This window comes from Nerophis lumbriciformis, linkage group LG27 (assembly GCF_033978685.3).
Source record: "Nerophis lumbriciformis linkage group LG27, RoL_Nlum_v2.1, whole genome shotgun sequence".
In the NCBI taxonomy this organism is placed as follows: Eukaryota; Metazoa; Chordata; class Actinopteri; order Syngnathiformes; family Syngnathidae; genus Nerophis; species Nerophis lumbriciformis.
Window position 1 is genome coordinate 2971468 of NC_084574.2, and position 18533 is coordinate 2990000.

Genomic DNA, 18533 nt, shown 5'->3' on the forward strand with positions numbered 1-18533 from the left:
AGCATTATTCACATGTAAATAATATAAATACAGCCTATTATGCAGCATTATTCACATGTGAATAACATAAATACATTCTATTATAAAGCATTATTCACACGTGAATAATATAAATACAGTCTATTATACAGCATTATTCACATGTGAATAATGTAAATATAGTATATTTTCCAGCATTATTCACATGTGAATAATATAAATATAGTCTATTATACGGCATTATTCACATGTGAATAATATAAATACAGTCTATTATACAGCATTATTCACATGTGAATAATATAAATACAGTCTATTATGCAGCATTATTCACATGTAAATAATATAAATACAGTCTATTATACAGCATTATTCACATGTGAATACATTATAAATGTACAGTCAAAAGGAACATATGCATTATACAGTCTGATGGCTGTCGGAGATGCATGTTTCAAGTGGACTTGAGGACAAAACACTCCACACTTAGTGGATTTAATGACAGACAAAGTGTATTATATCCACTTGGGAGGTCAACTCAGTAGCGACTCCCTTCTTCAGCGTTGTTAACTTGCTGAAACATCTGCTTTGAGTTAGAGGAGACATTCCTGCCAAGGAATGCAAGTCAGGGCAAATATTCTTACCTTTGCTGGAGCATCTTCAGACGCGGGACGTCCTCATGCTACATTGAAGACAGAAAAAGAAGGCTTTTAGCGTGCGTGTGGGGAGGAGAGGCTTGTTGGGAAGTGACTGGACGTGAGTAAGCAGCTCCCACAAGCACATGGACGGAGGAGGAGACTCCAAGAAGGGAGGGAGGGTGAGAGAAAGTCCACAGTAAATATAACCATGACAGCAACTACTTCCACATGGGGCAGGCGAGAGGCGGAGCCTTCCACCAATCACACGTCAGCGCTCCTCGCGCTCCTTGAAGGAAGTTGGGTGCCTTCAACATTCCCGCCTGGCGGGATGAGACCATTGTCCCGTCCAATTAGAGTGGGGATGTGACAAGGGAGGGGGGAGGGGCTACAGCTGCCACGCCGTGCATCGTGGGAATTGTGTCATACGGTCACATGACGCGTCCTTGGAAATAACACACTGACGGCTGCTCAGCACGCACTGCCTGTCGTATGTCAGCCCACCAAATACATGTGGATGTATTCTTAATACCGTTTATTTCGGAGTATAAGTCGCATACTTGCCAACCTTGAGACCTCCAATTTCGGGAGGTGGGGGTTGGGGCTGGGGGGCGTGGTCGGGTGGGGCGGGGCGTGGTTAAGAGGGAGGAGTATATTGACAGCTAGAATTCACCAAGTCAGGTATTTCATACATATATATATATACAGGTAAAAGCCAGTAAATTAGAATACTTTGAAAAACTTGATTTATTTCAGTAATTGCATTCAAAAGGTGTAACTTGTACATTATATTTATTCATTGCACACAGACTGATGCATTCAAATGTTTATTTCATTTAATTTTGATGATTTGAAGTGGCAACAAATGAAAATCCAAAATTCCGTGTGTCACAAAATTAGAATATTACTTAAGGCTAATACAAAAAAGGGATTTTTAGAAATGTTGGCCAACTGAAAAGTATGAAAATGAAAAATATGAGCATGTACAATACTCAATACTTGGTTGGAGCTCCTTTTGCCTCAATTACTGCGTTAATGCGGCGTGGCATGGAGTCGATGAGTTTCTGGCACTGCTCAGGTGTTATGAGAGCCCAGGTTGCTCTGATAGTGGCCTTCAACTCTTCTGCGTTTTTGGGTCTGGCATTCTGCATCTTCCTTTTCACAATACCCCACAGATTTTCTATGGGGCTAAGGTTAGGGGAGTTGGCGGGCCAATTTAGAACAGAAATACCATGGTCCGTAAACCAGGCACGGGTAGATTTTGCGCTGTGTGCAGGCGCTAAGTCCTGTTGGAACTTGAAATCTCCATCTCCATAGAGCAGGTCAGCAGCAGGAATCATGAAGTGCTCTAAAACTTGCTGGTAGACGGCTGCGTTGACCCTGGATCTCAGGAAACAGAGTGGACCGACACCAGCAGATGACATGGCACCCCAAACCATCACTGATGGTGGAAACTTTACACTAGACTTCAGGCAACGTGGATCCTGTGCCTCTCCTGTCTTCCTCCAGACTCTGGGACCTCGATTTCCAAAGGAAATGCAAAATTTGCATGGTTGGGTGATGGTTTGGGGTGCCATGTCATCTGCTGGTGTCGGTCCACTCTGTTTCCTGAGATCCAGGGTCAACGCAGCCGCACAGTTTTCTGAGTTTGTTTATAAACATAATATGAATTTTTTTTTAAGATTTTGTGATGAGGTGGCGACTTGTCCAGGGTGTACCCCGCCTTCCGCCCGATTGTAGCTGAGATAGGCTCCAGCGCCCCCCGTGACCCCGAAGGGAATAAGCAGTAGCAAATGGATGGATGGATGGATTTTGTGACGATAAAAAATATCGATGTAATCATAGTAGTGTCGACTATATACGCTCCTGTACTTGGTATCATTACAGTGGATGTCAGGTGTAGATCCACCCATGGCGTTTGTTTACATTGTGACGGCGGTAAGCTATTGTATCCTCCTACGATGTGTAGTGAAGCATGTTTAGCTATTCCTCGTCCTCCAGTGATAATGATATTTGTAAGAAACTTACTTTGTCGCCATGGAGGCGAGGATTAGTGATTTAGAAGTAGCTAAAAGACTGCAGACGGGTGTTAGCCGCTAACTAGCTAGCCATGTTTAAATCACCTCTTCCTCAGGGTGTTTCAGTGTTATAACTTCACCTTTATCTTTACTTTTTACACCAAAAATGCGTCCATTCTCCCTTTTCTGTCTACACACTGTGTCTGCTTGTAAGTACTGTTGCGTTTCGGACCAGTTGTTCCTCCCAGGGAATTCAAGTCACAAGTCGCTCCCAAGCTCTTTACGACACTTAAAGCTGAATAGGTATTTTGTAATATATTTGCAAAGCTTTGCATATATACATTGAGACCAGTCCAGCATAGAACATTCAATCGCTTCGCTAAAATGGTCTGCCCCTCCGAAAAAAACCCTCTCCCCTCTTAAGTCCCTGGCAGTCATGTCTCTCTAGCCAAAACAAATGCCCATTATCTCTCTTTATAACATTCCGCATTCAAGGTTAAGCACACAGTGTTGCAGACAACCAAAAGACCACAATTGGAAGAAAAACACTAGCTGTTTTGTAATATGATTATGAAATAAAAAGAAGTAACACTTAAATTCGGATATATGTAAATATCTGCCTCCGACAGCACTCAGTGTGTGCGCGCTGCCGAACATGCTCCTCTGCTCGTATACCCAGCAATGTCACAATGCCCGGGAACTGGTACTTTTCAAACAGAGTATAGTACCCTTTTTGACAACCTGTATGTGTTGCATACTGTAAATGCACATACATATTGTATTTTGGTATGTTTTCATGAATAAAACTGCGGTAGAAAATGAATGGATGGATGTTCCCCAACATCAAAGATCCTTCACTCATCAACAAACAGAATTGACGACACTAAAGCAAATATTCAGTACAAATGTGAGTCTTCAAGCACCAAACACCCTAACCCTAACCCTAAACCTACCCTAACCCACCCTAACCCTAACCCACCCTAACCCTAACCCTAACCCACCCTAACCCTAACCCACCCTAACCCTAACCCTAAACCAAATATTCAGTAAAAATGTGAGTCTTCAAGCACCAAACAAACGTGTTTGTACACTTCAAAGACAATTTAGTGTCTTTAGAAATCCTAACGGACACATGTATGTAATTTTTAACACTCAAATCAATTAGGTTTGCCTCGACATTAATGACAGTTTTGAGTCTTTTACACAATTCCATGTATGTACTCGCACTCCCACAGAATGCAAGTCGTTTTCCAGTGTAGCTGCCAACAAGTCAAAGAAGAAAAACAAACAAGTCCAGGCCGAGAGCAGCGAAGCAAAGATTGAAAAGAAAAGTTTCCCCCAAGGGAGGTTTTCTCCTCACATTTCTGCCACTCTCACAGGTGTGGCCTTTGCAAATAGCTGATGGCGAGACACGCCCGTAATGTTCTCCACGGACTAAATATCTCCATTCACATACATGGTAGCCATGGCGACACACACACCGGCCGACGGAGGCAACAAAAGCTGCTGAAATATTTAAAGCTACACGTGGAGCCACTGAAGGACAACACAGCAGGGAGGAAAACACACTTCTTTAAAGCTCACTTTCAGCCTGACATTATCGCTTCATTCACAGCTAATATTCTAAAAATACTATTATGGGGGGAAAAAAATATAAAAAGTGTAATAAAAGAGCAAACAGGTGAAATGTAACAGGAAAAAGTTACAATGTTGACTCTAATAACACAAAGCCTTTTTTTTTTAAAGCTGTTATTGCTCAAAAAATAATAATGAATCAAAATCTATGTTATGAATTATTGACCTATTTACTTCACATCAAATATTCCACATTGAAATATTTTGGGGGTAAATATTGCATATTTTGTGTGTAATAAAAAAAAAAGTTTTGTATGACAAAAACTGAATAAATCAAACAAATATAAACTTATAATCAACAAATACATCTGAAGTTGATCTGCAGATTTAAGGGTTTAAAGTAAAACAAAAATATTATTTTTAACACTTTTGGATCTCTGAGGCTTTTAGTGGGATTTTTTAACTAATTGCTAAAAAAAAAAAAAAATAATGAATCAAAATCTGTTATGAATTATTGACCTATTTACTTCACATCAAATATTCCACTTTGAAATATTTTGAGGGTAAATATTGCATATTTTGTGTGTATTCAAAAAAAAGTGAAATAGGCTGCAGCTGAGAGAGTACATCTTGTGAGACCATGTTGGCCAACCCCAGAATCTAGCTCAGCTGCCACTTCCACTGGAATCCAGCGACTACGAGCGGTAAAACTGGCTCATACGGCGTCCAATGGGTGCTACAAATGGTGAGTTCAAATATTTTATTCCTTTATTTTGTCACATTTAATATGTTTTTTAGCAATTTTCATTTCGACAGTACAACACAAGATATCTTTTAATTGCTGATGCGAAGCGGTATAGCTCGGTTGGTACAGTTACCGTGCTGGCAACTTGAGGGTTCCAGGTTCGATTCCCGCTTCCGCCATCCCAGTCACTGCCGTTGTGTCCTTGGGCAAGACACTTTACCCACCTGCCCTCAGTGCCACCCACACTGCTTTAACCCTTGTGTGGTGTTCGGGTCTGTGGGACCCGTTTTCATTTTTTATTAAAAGAAAAAATTATACAATTAATTAATTTTTCAAACTGAGACTCACTGACTTTGGCTCATTTTCTGTGAAGAACATATATCAGAATACATATTTAATGACCACACACCATACACATTTATGTTACATATAAGATGTCCGGGTCCACTGGACCCATGGCTAACAGAAGTGTGGAAATTGACGTTCTGTGTAGGTACACAGAACATCAGAGGGTCAAATGTGCGAGAAAATGAGAGCAGACAATGTTGACAAACAATGTTGCAACCTTGTGTGGGAACCGCAGGCGTTTGTGGGTCTGATGGACCCGTTGCATTTTGTGGCTTTTAATGCCTCACAATCAAACACTTTGATGTTAAAATACTGAACAGATGTTTATTGGGATAAGGTAAACATCTGTTCAGTATTGTATAGGGGTGTAACGGTACGTGTATTTGTATTGAACCGTTTCGGTACGGGGGTTCCGGTTCGGTTCGGAGGTGTACCGAACGAGTTTCCACACGGACATATTAAGTAGCGTAACGCACGTTGTGTAAACAATGCACACCGAGGCACAACACACGGCATGCTAGCAGCTAACGGGCTAGGATAGACTGACCATACGTCCTCTTTTCACCGGACATGTCCTCTTTTGCGGAGCTGTCAGGGCGGAGTTTCTTAAATGCCTCAAATGTCCGGCATTTTGTGTTAGGGTTGCGTGTATTTTCAATGTACGTTCAGGGTTAAGAAGGGGTTAAAAACAAAACAAATTGTGAGGGAGGGGCAGAGACAGAGAGAGAGAGAGAGAGTTATGATAAACGCGCATGCGTCGCCAGGCTCTGCTTTTTATCCATAGATTTATCACATTTAATTTTTTATTATCTATAGCAGGGGTGTCAAAAGTGTGCCCCGGAGGCCATTTTGCGGCCCACAGCTAATGTTTTAAAGGCCCATTCTAAAAATACTATTAAAATAAACAAAAACATAACAAATAAAAAAGCTTAAAGGTTAAATGTCATTTAGAAAAAGTTGCAATGTTGACTAATAAAACAAAGCTGTTTTTTTTTTCTTTCAAACTGTCATTGCTCAAAACATAATATTGAATCAAAATCAATGTTATTATGAATTATTGACCTATCCAAGGTTCCCATTACTTCACATCAAATATTACACTAAGAAAAATATTTTTGGTGGAAGATTTTGCAAATTTGGTAAATAAATAACCCAAAAATGTATATTTTGTTGTTTTCTTACTGTACCGAAAATGAACCGAACCGTGACCTCTAAACCGAGGTACGTACCGAACCGAAATGTTTGTGTACCGTTACACCCCTGGTATTTTAACATAAAAGTGTTTGATTGTGAGGCATTAAAAGGCACAAAATGCAACGGGTAAATCAGACCCACAAACGCTGGCTGAGTAACAACAATATGAACATTACACAAGGTTTAAATGTAACTCAGATATTGGCTTTCACTATGTAAAGCGCTTTGAGTCACTAGAGAAAAGCGCTATATAAATATAATTATATAGACCGTCAGTCTACCCCAGGGCAGCTGTGGCTATGAAAGTAGCTTACCACCACCAGGTGTGAATGATTGATGGGTTCTACATGTAAAGCGACTTTGGGTACTTAGAAAAGCGCTATATAAATCCCAGTTATTATTATTATTATTATAATTCACTTCACTTATTGAATTTTAAAATGCACCAGAAAATAACCCGTTTTGTACACTGTTGATGTGTTTCAATGCTCAGTAAATGTGTTCCTGTATAGTATTTCAGCAGCAAAGGTCATGTGCTGACATCAATGATGGTATTTTGAGAGGTCATCATTGAAGTGGGACATCACTAAAGGCCTAGGTGGGAAACGCACGGCCCGCCACCGCGCAAAACCCATTTTTTAAAGGCATAATGTTCCATCCATCCATCCATCTTCTTCCGCTTATCCGAGGTCGGGTCGCGGGGGCAGCAGCCTAAGCAGGGAAGCCCAGACTTCCCTCTCCCCAGCCACTTCGTCCAGCTCTTCCTGTGGGACCCCGAGGCGTTCCCAGGCCAGCCGGGAGACATAGTCTTCCCAACGTGTCCTGGGTCTTCCCCGCGGCCTCCTACCGGTCGGACGTGCCCTAAACACCTCCCTAGGGAGGCGTTCGGGTGGCATCCTGACCAGATGCCCGAACCACCTCATCTGGCTCCTCTCCATGTGGAGGAGCAGCGGCTTTACTTTGAGCTCCCCCCGGATGGCAGAGCTTCTCACCCTATCTCTAAGGGAGAGCCCCGCCACCCGGCGGAGGAAACTCATTTGGGCCGCTTGTACCCGTGATCTTGTCCTTTCGGTCATAACCCAAAGCTCATGACCATAGGTGAGGATGGGAACGTAGATCGACCGGTAAATTGAGAGCTTTGCCTTCCGGCTCAGCTCCTTCTTCACCACAACGGATCGATACAGCGTCCGCATTACTGAAGACGCCGCACCGATCCGCCTGTCGATCTCACCATCCACTCTTCCCTCACTCGTGAACAAGACTCCGAGGTACTTGAACTCCTCCACTTGGGGCAAGATCTCCTCCCCAACCCGGAGATGGCACTCCACCCTTTTCCGGGCGAGAACCATGGACTCGGACTTGGAGGTGCTGATTCTCATCCCAGTCGCTTCACACTCGGCTGCGAACCGATCCAGCGAGAGCTGAAGATCCTGGCCAGATGAAGCCATCAGGACCACATCATCTGCAAATAGCAGAGACCTAATCCTTCAGCAACCAAACCAGATCTCCTCAACGCCTTGACTGCGCCTAGAAATTCTGTCCATAAAAGTTCAGAACAGAATGGGTGACAAAGGGCAGCCTTGGCGGAGTCCAACCCTCACTGGAAACGTGTCCGACTTACTGCCGGCAATGCCGACCAAGCTCTGACACTGATCATACAGGGAGCGGACCGCCACAATCAGACAGTCCGATACCCCATACTCTCTGAGCATTCCCCACAGGACTACCCGAGGGACACGGTCGAATGCCTTCTCCAAGTCCACAAAACACATGTACCGTATTTTCCGCACTATTAGCCGCACCCAAAAACCACAAATTTACTCAAAAGCTGACAGTGCGGCTTATAACCCGGTGCGCTTTATATATGGATTAATATTAAGATTCATTTTCATAAAGTTTAGGTCTCGCAACTACGGTAAACAGCCGCCATCTTTTTTCCCCGTAGAAGAGGAAGCGCTTCTTCTTCTACGGCAAGCAACCGCCAAGGTAAGCACCCGCCCCCATAGAAGAGGAAGCGCTTCTTCTTCTACTGTAAGCAACCACCCGCCCCCGTAGAAGAAGAAGAAGCGCGCGGATATTACGTTTCATTTCCTTTGTGTGTTTACATCTGTAAAGACCACAAAATGGCTCCTACTAAGCGACAGGTTTCCGGTTCATGAAAAGACGCAATCTCTCCATCCGCACACGGACTACTATTTCACAGCAACTGCCTAAAGACTTTCAAGAAAAGCTGGCTACTTTCCGTGCATATTGTAAAAACAAGATAGCTGAAAAAAAGATCTGGCCAGAGAACATTATCAACATGGACGAGGTTCCACTGACTTTTGATATTCCTGTGAACCGCACTGTGGATACAACGGGAGCACGTACGGTGAATATTCGCACCACAGGGAATGAGAAGTCATCCTTCACTGTGGTTCTAGCTTGCCATGCTAATGGCCAGAAACTTCCACCCATGGTGATATTCAAAAGGAAGACCTAGCCAAAAGAGACCTTTCCAGCCGGCGTCATCATAAAAGCTAACTCGAAGGGATGGATGGATGAAGAAAAGATGAGCGAGCGGTTAAGGGAAGTTTACGCGAAGAGGCCGGGTGGCTTTTTTCACGCAGCTCCGTCCATGTTGATATACGACTCCATGCGCGCCCACATCACGCTGGTTTTTAATATATTATTAAAGTTTGACTGACCTATTTGACTGTTTTTTTGACATTCCTTTAGCGCAGTTAGATGCGGCTTATAACACGGGGCGGCTTATAGGTGGACAAAGTTTTGAAATATGCCGTTCATTGAAGGCGCGGCTTATAACCCAGGGCGGCTTATGGTGCGGAAAATACGGTAGACTGATTGGGCAAACTCCCATGCACCCTCAAGGACCCTGCCGAGAGTATAGAGCCGGTCCACAGTTCCACGACCAGGACGAAAACCACACTGTTCCTCCTGAATCCGAGGTTGGACTATCCGGCGTAGCCTCCTCTCCAGTACACCTGAATAGACCTTACCGGGAAGGCTGAGGAGTGTGATCCCACGATAGTTAGAACACACCCTCCGGTTCCCCTTCTTAAAGAGAGGAACCACCACCCCCGGTCTGCCAATCCAGACGTACCGCCCCAGAGAGTCTTGTCAACCAAGACATAATGTTACAATTTATTATTAGCCAGCCCTGCAATGTGTTATCTACTTAGCTAATCATTAATATCTTCAACTGTAAATCCCATTTGCATGTGCGCTCAAAGGAATTTGCACCGACTAGGCAGAGTCAAAAACCAAGTCAACTATGTCAACCACTAGACTGGCCAAAGAGCCATCAAGACACCAACAGCATTACATGCACTATCGCCACTATTTTCTAGTGTGGAGCTCTTTGAAGCTGCTAAAAACACGATGTGGGTGCGATGACATCAGCCGTGTCAATACGAACAATAAGCGTCTGTCTGGGGGGGATCTTATCATCCTTTTTGCATGACGTCTTCCTCCCTCATAAAAATTCAGCCTTGATCAAAAAAAATTTTTTTTTTAAAAAGAGCCTGTTTCGGTGGTGTTGCTATTACTTCGACACTTGTGCCACACATGTGTGATTGTTTATGATGGCGTCAGCAACGTGGGAGAAATTGTAAATTAAAAAAAAAAGCAGTTGAAGCAGGTTTAGTTACAATGTTTGAAAAGGGAGAGGCTGAAGTCAAACTGACTCTGCAGCTTCTCATGCCCTACTTCTCTTACCGCACGCATGTCATTAGTTCACCTGTCGGAAGCTTTCAGAGGAATATACACTATATTGCCAAAAGTATTTGGCCACCTGCCTTGACTCACATATAGGCATACTTGCCAACCTTGAGACCTCCGAGATTTCAGGGGGTGGGGAGCGTGGTCGGGGGTGGGGCGGGGGGCGTGGTTGGGGGCGTGGTTAAGATATATATATATAAGAAATACTTGACTTTCAGTGAATTCTAGCTATATATATATATATATATATATATATATATACAGGTAAAAGCCAGTAAATTAGAATATTTTTGAAAAACTTGATTTATTTCAGTAATTGCATTCAAAAGGTGTAACTTGTACATTATATTTATTCATTGCACACAGACTGATGCATTCAAATGTTTATTTCATTTAATTTTGATGATTTGAAGTGGCAACAAATGAAAATCCAAAATTCCGTGTGTCACAAAATTAGAATATTACTTAAGGCTAATACAAAAAAGGGATTTTTAGAAATGTTGGCCAACTGTCCTGTTGGAACTTGAAATCTCCATCTCCATAGAGCAGGTCAGCAGCAGGAAGCATGAAGTGCTCTAAAACTTGCTGGTAGACGGCTGCGTTGACCCTGGATCTCAGGAAACAGAGTGGACCGACACCAGCAGATGACATGGCACCCCAAACCATCACCCAACCATGCAAATTTTGCATTTCCTTTGGAAATCGAGGTCCCAGAGTCTGGAGGAAGACAGGAGAGGCACAGGATCCACGTTGCCTGAAGTCTAGTGTAAAGTTTCCACCATCAGTGATGGTTTGGGGTGCCATGTCATCTGCTGGTGTCGGTCCACTCTGTTTCCTGAGATCCAGGGTCAACGCAGCCGTCTACCAGCAAGTTTTAGAGCACTTCATGCTTCCTGCTGCTGACCTGCTCTATGGAGATGGAGATTTCAAGTTCCAACAGGACTTGGCGCCTGCACACAGCGCAAAATCTACCCGTGCCTGGTTTACGGACCATGGTATTTCTGTTCTAAATTGGCCCGCCAATTCCCCTGACCTTAGCCCCATAGAAAATCTGTGGGGTATTGTGAAAAGGAAGATGCAGAATGCCAGACCCAGAAACGCAGAAGAGTTGAAGGCCACTATCAGAGCAACCTGGGCTCTCATAACACCTGAGCAGTGCCAGAAACTCATCGACTCCATGCCACGCCGCATTAACGCAGTAATTGAGGCAAAAGGAGCTCCAACCAAGTATTGAGTATTGTACATGCTCATATTTTTCATTTTCATACTTTTCAGTTGGCCAACATTTCTAAAAATCCCTTTTTTGTATTAGCCTTAAGTAATATTCTAATTTTGTGACACACGGAATTTTGGATTTTCATTTGTTGCCACTTCAAATCATCAAAATTAAATGAAATAAACATTTGAATGCATCAGTCTGTGTGCAATGAATAAATATAATGTACAAGTTACACCTTTTGAATGCAATTACTGAAATAAATCAAGTTTTTCAAAATATTCTAATTTACTGGCTTTTACCTGTATATATAAATAAAATAAATACTTGAATTTCGGTGTTCATTTATTTACACATATACACACACACATACCACTCATCTACTCATTGTTGAGTTAAGGGTTGAATTGTCCATCCTTGTTCTATTCTCTGTCACTATTTCAGAACACACACATTATACAAATATACGTACGTTATAAAATCAATAAGAAAACGGGAGCTCTAATTTGGGAGTCTGAATTAGGATCAGAAGTTCCTATATAAACATTGCGCACTCACGTCGCCTTTTTGTATTGATTACTGCAGCTGTGCACTGGATTCATTCACAAATACAAACTACAACTCACAAACTCTTTAGAGTTAGGCTCCACCATCAGAATGTGTACTTAAACTTATAAAAGATCACATGGATATTATTCAGTGAGTTGATTCACCAAAACTAACCTGTTATACAGGAGGAAAAAGCACACAGGACGTTGCAATTGTTCACAGACTGGTCGCGCTCATCAGAATGACAAGACACTTCCGGTCTGCAGGTGATAGCATTCAATTGGGAAGAAACGCCCTACTGCCCCCTACTGACCAATGTGAATACTGATAAATGTGTAATGACAGCTCCAAAAACGAATTCAAAGCACAAAATAAAATAAATAAATCAACACAAAAATGTGACACATTATGGGTGGGTCACATATGCATGTACAGTAGATGGCAGTATTGTCCTGTTTAAAAGTGTCACAACATTGCTGTTTACGGCAGACGAACTGCTTTACGGTAGACGCTGTTGTTGTGTGTTGTTACCGCGCTGGGAGGACGTTAATGAAACTGCCTAACAATAAACCCACATAAGAAACCAAGAACTCGCCCTCGATCATTAGCTGTTTATATTGTGGGAAAGCGGACGTGAGAACAGGCTGTCAACACGTCACTCAGGTCCGCATGGAGCTGGAGGGGGCGTGGCCTCCAGCTCCGCCTGAATTTCGGGAGATTTTCGGGAGAAAATTTGTCCCGGGAGGTTTTCGGGAGAGGCGCTGAATTTCGGGAGTCTCCCGGAAAATCCGGGAGGGTTGGCAAGTATGCATATAGGGGTGTTTTTAGTATAAGTTTGCTGGTTTACAAGAAATGTAATGCCGAGCGCATATCATTATGTCAAGATAATGGCACTAGCATTTACTTCATTTAAGAATATTTTTCAACATATTGAGCAAAAAGGTCTCATGTTTGTTTTTTCTACCAAGCAAAGTGCACTTGTTATTAGTGAGAATATACTTATTTTAAGCTATTTTTGGGTTCATTGAGGTTAGCTAATTTTACTTGTTTTGGAAAGTCTTGACAAGCCAAATGTTCTTGTTCTATTGGCAGATAATTTTGCTTAGTTCAAGTAAAATACCCCTCATTTTTGTATTTTTTTTTCTTGTTTATGAACACTGACTTTTTGCAGTGTGCTTGTACTTACGATTACGCCGAGTCATCATTAGCAGGTAAAATGCAGACAAATAAAGCCCAGACGACTAAGGAGACACACACAGCCATCAGCAGGCAACTTGTGAGGTGTAATCACATTAGTGTGACCCGCCTGTTGCAACGTCATGGAATCACCACAACAACTAATACTTCTCCTTCTGTATCACTGCTACAAAAGTTGCTCTTCCAACAAAACGGTGGAGAACATTCCGTTAGTCAGAGTCCAAGGGCCATTTGTCTAATAATCTGAAAATAAAAGTATGCGTAGGTCATTTTGGTATGTATTTTTTTCCAAAACCAAGTCAATATATACATTGTATTTAACCTTTAAGGCTCCCCTCAAGTTTAGTCCCCGGATCTCGGTCATAAAAATGTTTAAAAAGCTGGTATAGGCTCCAGCAGCCCCTAGTCCGGCGGTCAGCAACCCGCGACTCTAGAGCCACATGCGGCTATTGCCCTGGGGGCTCTATGGAGCTTTTTCAAAAATGTATGGAAATAGAAAAAAAAAATGGGGTGAAAAGTATATTTTGTGTTGTAATATGGTTTCTGTCGGAGGACAAACACGACACAAAGCTTCCTAACTGTTAAAAACTGTTTAATATGTTTGTGTTTATCATACTTGCCAACCTTGAGACCTCCGATTTCAGGGGGTGGGTGGCGGGGGGCGTGGTCGGGGGTGGGGTGGGGGGCGTGGTTGTGGGCGTGGTTAATATATATATATATATATATATATATATATATATATATATATATATATATATATATATATATATATAAGAAATACTTGACTTTCAGTGAATTCTAGCTATATATATATATATATGTATACATATATATTTTATTATATATATATATATATATATATATATATATATATATATATATATATATATATATATATATATATATATATATATATATATATAAGTAAATAAATAAAATAAATACTTGAATTTCAGTGTTCATTTATTTACACATATACACACACATAACACTCCTCTACTCATTGTTGAGTTAAGGGTTGAATTGTCCATCCTTGTTCTATTCTCTGTCACTATTTCAGAACACACACATTATACAAATAGACATTACAAAATCAATAAGAAAACGGGAGCTCTAATTTGGGAGTCTGAATCAGGATCAGAAGTTCCTATATAAACATTGCGCACTCACGTCGCCATTTTGTATTGATTTCTGCAGCTGTGCACTGGATTCATTCACAAATACAAACTACAACTCACAAACACTTTAGAATTAGGCTCCACCATCAGAATGTGTACTTAAACTTATAAAAGATCACATGGATATTATTCAGTGAGTTGATTCACCAAAACTAACCTGTTATACAGGAGGAAAAAGCACACAGGACGTTTCAATTGTTCACAGACTGGTCGCTCTCATCAGAATGACAAGACACTTCCGGTCTGCAGGTGATAGCATTCAATTGGGAAGAAACGCCCTATTGCCCCCTACTGACCAATGTGAATACTGATAAATGTGTAATGACAGCTCCAAAAACGAATTCAAACCACAAAATAAACTAAATAAATCAACACAACAATGTGACACATTATGGGTGGGTCACATGTGCATGTACACCAGGCTGTCAACACGTCACTCAGGTCCGCATGGAGCTGGAGGGGGGCGTGGCCTCCAGCTCCGCCTGAATTTCGGGAGATTTTCGGGAGAAAATTTGTCCCGGGAGGTTTTCGGGAGAGGCGCTGAATTTCGGGAGTCTCCCGGAAAATCCGGGAGGGTTGGCAAGTATGGTGTTTATGCTTCACTGATGAGAGAGTTTGCCGAGCGCCGTTTTGTCCTACTAATTTCAGCGGACCTCGAACTCACCGTTGTGTGGATTGTGACACAACAGTTTGTTTACATGTACAACTTTCTCCAACGCTGCCACAGAAAGACATGTTTTACGCCACTCCTCCTTTGTCTCATTTTGTCCACCAAACGTTTCATGCTGTGTGTGAATGCACAAAGGTGAGCTTTGTTGATATAATTGACTCGTTATGGCGCGCTAATCAGGCATATTTACATCACGTGTTGCCATCATTATAACACTTATCTAAGTCTTTTCATTTTTTGCGGCTTTAGACAGATTACTTTTTTTTATATTTTTGGTCCAATATGGCTCTTTCAACATTTCGGGTTGCCGACCCCTGACTTAGGCCTACTACGCTACTCTACTTTAATGTTAATTCTGTCCACTGTTTAATATGTTTGTGTTTATGCTTCACTGGCGAGAGTGTTTGGCGAGCGCCGTTTTGGCCCACTAATTTCAGCGGCCCTCGAACTCACCGTTGTGTGGACCGTGACTCAACAGTTTGTTTTACATATACAACTTTCTCCGACGCTGCCACAGAAAGACGTGTTTCATGCCTCTCCTCCTTTGTCTCATTTTGTCCACCAAACGTTTTATACTGTGCGTGAATGAACAAAGGTGAGCTTATCTAAGTCTTTTAATGTTTTGCGGCTCCAGACAGATTATTTTTTTTGTATTTTTGTTCCAATATGGCTCTTTCAACATTTTGGGTTGCCGACCCCTGCCCTAGTCCCCTAGGGGTAGAAAATGGATGGATGGGGAGAAAAAAGGGTTTTTATTTAGTTGTATTATTTTTATTTTTTTTCAATGCTAAAATCTCTAAAACATATGTGTCAAACTCAAGGCCCACGGGCCAAATCTGGCCCTCCACGTCACTTTATATGTTCTGGAAATAACATGTGTCGATAAAATACCTTATATTTTCTTTCTTACTTTCTCATTTTCTTACTAAAAGTATTAGGGGTTTTTTTCTACTTTCACAGGAGGAAAAAATAGTGTCCAATATTGCAAGAAATATTATATTATCAAAATTTTACTTAAATATCTGCTTAACTTATGATTTCGAAGCAAGTTATCCATCAAATTGTACACTGTAAAAATTACCAATATATTTTAAATTTAGGGAGTTTTTTTTACTGCACATTACTGTAAGTTGGAGAAAAAAAAAAACGACCAATGTTTGTTTTTTTGCAGTAAAATTCTGTCGACTGAGCTGTCAGTTTTTTTTGTTTGTTTTTATTATATTTTATGCCTCTTTTTAAAGTGCAATTTTTGATGTGAAATAATTGGAGCTTTAAATAATAATTCATAACAACATTGATTTTGATTCATTATTATTTTTTGAGCAATTTAAAAAAAATCCCACTACATTTCTCAGGGATCCAATAGGGCCTCACTCATAAAAGTGTTCAAAATAAGTTACACTTTATTTGTATTTTTATTTTATTGTGAACCCTTTAATATCTACATAAATTCAGATGTATCTGTCAGTTATTATTTTTATTTTTTTTATTTTTTTTATTTGTTTTTATGGCAATAATTCATAACATTGATTTTCATTCATTATTATTTTTTGAGCAATTTAAAAAAAATCCCACTATGTTTCTCAGGGATCCAATAGGGCCTCGCTCATAAAAGTGTTCAAAATAAGTTATACTTTATTTGTATTTTTATTTTATTGTGAACCCTTTAATATCTACATAAATTCAGATGTATCTGTCAGTTATTATTTTTATTTTTTTAATTTGTTTTTATGGCAATAATTCATAACATTGATTTTCATTCATTATTATTTTTTGAGCAATTTAAAAAAAATCCCACTATGTTTCTCAGGGATCCAATAGGGCCTCGCTCATAAAAGTGTTCAAAATAAGTTATACTTTATTTGTATTTTTATTTTATTGTGAAGCCTTTAATATCTACATAAATTCAGATGTATCTGTCAGTTATTATTTTTATTTTATTTTATTTTATTTTTTTGTTTTTATGGCAATAATTCATAGCAACATTGATTTTGATTCATTATTATTTTTTGAGCAATTTAAAAAAAATCCCACTACGTTTCTCAGGGATCCAATTGGGCCCCACTCATAAAAGTGTAAAAAATAAGTCATACTTTATTTTTTGGTTTTTATTATTGTGAACCCTTAGATATCTAGATAAATTCCGATTTATCTGTCAGTTATAAGTTTGTATTTATTTATTTTTGTTTTATTTGTTGTTTTTATGGCAAACACAAAATATGCAATATTTTCCCCAAAAAAATATTTTCAATGACATCTTTGATGTGAATTGGAGGCTTCAATGAGTTAATTCATAACATTGATTTTGAGTCATTATTATTTTTTGAGCAATGACAGTTTAAAAAAAATCCCACTAAGTTTCTCAGGGATCCAATAGGGCACCACTCCTAAAAGTGTTCAAAATAAGTCATACTTTATTTTAATTTTTATTTTATTGTGAACCCTTAAATATCTACATAAATTCAGATGTATCTGTCAGTTATTTTTTTATTTTTTTTATTCGTTGTTTTTATGGCAATAATTCATAACAACATTGATTTTCATTCATTATTATTTTTTGAGCAATTTAAAAAAAATCCCACTACATTTCTCAGGGATCCAAATAAAAGTGTTAAAAAATAAGTCATACTTTATTTTTTTGTTTTTATTATTGTGAACCCTTAAATATCTCGATAAATTCCGATTTATCTGTCAGTTATAAGTTTGTATTTATTTCGTTTTGTTTTATTTGTTGTTTTTATGGCAAACACAAAATATGCAATATTTACCCCCAAAAAATATTTTCAATGACATCTTTGATGTGAATTGGAGGCTTCAATGAGTTAATTCATAACAACATTGATTTTGAGTCATTATTATTTTTTGAGCAATGACAGTTTAAAAAAAAAATCCCACTACGTTTCTCAGGGCTCCACTCCTAAAAGTGTTCAAAATAAGTCATACTTTTTTTATTCTATTTTATTGTGAACCCTTAAATATCTACATAAATTCAGATGTATCTGTCAGTTATTTTATTTTATTTTATTTTATTTTGTTTTTATGGCAATAATTCATAACAACATTGATTTTGATTCATAATTATTTTTTGAGCAATTTAAAAAAAAATCCCACTACGTTTCTCAGGGAATAGGGCCCCACTCATAAAAGTGTTCAAAATAAGTTATACTTTATTTGTATTTTTATTTTATTGTGAACCCTTTAATATCTATATAAATTCAGATGTATCTGTCAGTTATTATTTTTATTTTATTTTTTTTATTTTATTTGTTTTTATGGCAATAATTCATAGCAACATTGATTTTGATTCATTATTATTTTTTGAGCAATTTAAAAAAAATCCCACTACGTTTCTCAGGGATCCAATTGGGCCCCACTCATAAAAGTGTTAAAAAATAAGTCATACTTTATTTTTTTGTTTTTATTATTGTGAACCCTTAAATATCTCGATAAATTCAGATTTATCTGTCAGTTATAAGTTTGTATTTATTTATTTTTGTTTTATTTGTTGT

General features: G+C 39.5%; 1 protein-coding gene across 2 annotated transcripts in view; it reads right to left on the reverse strand.

The window, feature by feature from the left end:
- fhip1aa (FHF complex subunit HOOK interacting protein 1Aa) overlaps positions 1-18533 on the reverse strand; it is a 79425-nt gene that overhangs the window by 57191 nt on the left and 3701 nt on the right. Inside the window, exon 1 of one of the 2 annotated variants that reach the window (XM_061923008.2) lies at positions 624-748. The exons of the other annotated variant lie outside the window; for it this stretch is intronic. The gene's annotated coding sequence lies outside the window, so the exon portion shown is untranslated. Of the gene's footprint in view, positions 1-623; positions 749-18533 lie in introns of those variants that run through there. 2 annotated transcript variants of the gene reach the window in all.